Consider the following 2159-nt stretch of genomic DNA (forward strand, 5'->3'; position numbering starts at 1 on the left):
TGGATACTGCTTTAACCTACCAGTTAAGATAGAAATTCGTAAGTGAGCTAAGATTAAGTGCCAGCAGATGTTGGAAAAGGGACCCTTGAAGCTCTCCTAGTGGGAGGAAACTGATGAAGCCATTCTGCAGCACAAAGTAGCAGTTTTTAATCAAAGACATCCCACAAGTATTCTAGAACCGGCAATCTCATATCTGTCTCAAAAAAAAAAAAAAATTCTTGCATAAGACACAGGGAGACACCATAAAGGATGTTTGGTGCAGCATTGTTCATGCAAGCAAGGAGTCACAGGCCACCTCACGTCTATTCCCAGGAGGCTGATTAAGTACTTGCGGTGTATACTTTTCATATGAAATTCTGTAACAACCAGGAGGAATGAATCAGATTTACATATAGCAATACGGTTTGACTCAAAAACATAATGTAGGGGGGAAAAGAAATAGTAAGAGATTTAGACATGAAAGCATTTTTTAAAGATTTTATTTGTTTATTTGAGAGAGAGTGTGAGAGAACATGAGTGGGATTAGGGCCAGCGGTAGAGAGAGAGAAGCAGATTCCCCGCTGAGCAGGGAGCCCAATGAGGGCCTTGATCCCAGACCTGAGCAGCAGACCCTTAACTGACTGAGCTACTCAGGTGTCACTATTTTTATTTTTTTAAGATTTTATTTATTTTGAGAGAGAGAGCATGAGCAAGGGGAGTGGCAGGGAGAGGGAGAGGGAGAAGCAGACTCCCCACTTAGTACGGAGACTCCAACCAAGGACCCTGAGATTATGACCTAAGCCAAAGTCGGACATTTAACCGACCCTTAACTGACTGAGCCACCCAGCCATCTCTAGCCTAAAAATATTTATTTAGGTAAGTGCAACAAAAGCAAAACATGACATAGGTTTCAAAGATGACACATATTTTAAGAAAATATAATGAAAGGGAGTTTAAAAGAACAAACAAATACACCCGCAGGGCTGTCTGTTCCTGTGTGCTCGGGGAGGAGGGTACTGACAGAGAACTGGAGTATAAAGGGAGGAAATAACAAAGTAAAGTACATGAGAGACTCTAAATAGAGCAAGGATTAGTGTGTCATGAACTAAGGTGCATGAGCAATTAAATTTGGTAGACCTTAGATACTTAGGAAAGCACACAAAATCCCACGCATTACTTTTTAGTGAAAAATATAAGAGGGTCCATCACATGCTGGTGGCTGCTGGTGAATCACAAAGCTATGGAGAAAAGAAGGTAGGAGGAAAGACAGGGGCTTGCTTGGTCTTCTGCTGAGTAATTCCGTTTTCTGGAACATGGAAGCAAGAACACAGGGTGGTAGAAATGCCAGGCATAGTACCTCCAGCACACCACCTCTTACCCCTGCAGACAAAGCTAGGGGAGCAAAAGGAGAGAACCATCCACAACGGTTCAAATTTAGTTAACAGGAGGAAGAGAAAAGAGGACATCAGGGAATTCAGCAGAAAGGGAATAGCTCATTGAATCAAGACTCCGGTTTTCTGGTTCATGATAAAGTCATTTTCTAAAAGCAATAAATACTCAACATAGCCCTGAAGCAGGACAGAGGAGGGATTCCATGTTTTAAAAATTAAGATCTTATGTCATCGTTTGTTAAATTCAAATGGCTATTTTCTTTTTTTTTATTTTTATTTTTTAAAGATTTTTATTTATTTATTTGACAGAGAGAGATCACAAGTAGGCAGAGAGGCAGGTAGAGAGAGAGAGAGAGAGATGAGGAAGCAGGCTCCCTGCTGAGCAGAGAGCCCGATGTGGGACTCAATCCCAGGACCCTGAGATCATGACCTGAGCCAAAGGCAGCAGCATTAACCCACTGAGCCACCCAGGCGCCCTCAAATGGCTATTTTCAAAGTTAAGATCATTGGAGTTGTGCTTCAGTAATGGGCTGTATGATCAGATCCATGTGATTAGGCTGAATTCATTTTTATTGAGACAAAAGTTGACTGAAAGGGGGTTCTTGGTATTGGCTACAAACAGTGTCATCACTCAAATAGAAGTCAAGTGCCTGCAAATTTAGGCCCTTTACTTTCAACATTTAGTGCCTTCTACCCTGTATGCTCATCTCACACAACTGGCCACGTGGGCAACTCGTATGTGTAGATACATAGATACAGTACATGTAGGGGTAGGGGTAGAGGTAGAGG

This window comes from Mustela nivalis (genome assembly GCF_964662115.1).
Source record: "Mustela nivalis genome assembly, chromosome: 3".
Taxonomy (NCBI): domain Eukaryota; kingdom Metazoa; phylum Chordata; class Mammalia; order Carnivora; family Mustelidae; genus Mustela; species Mustela nivalis.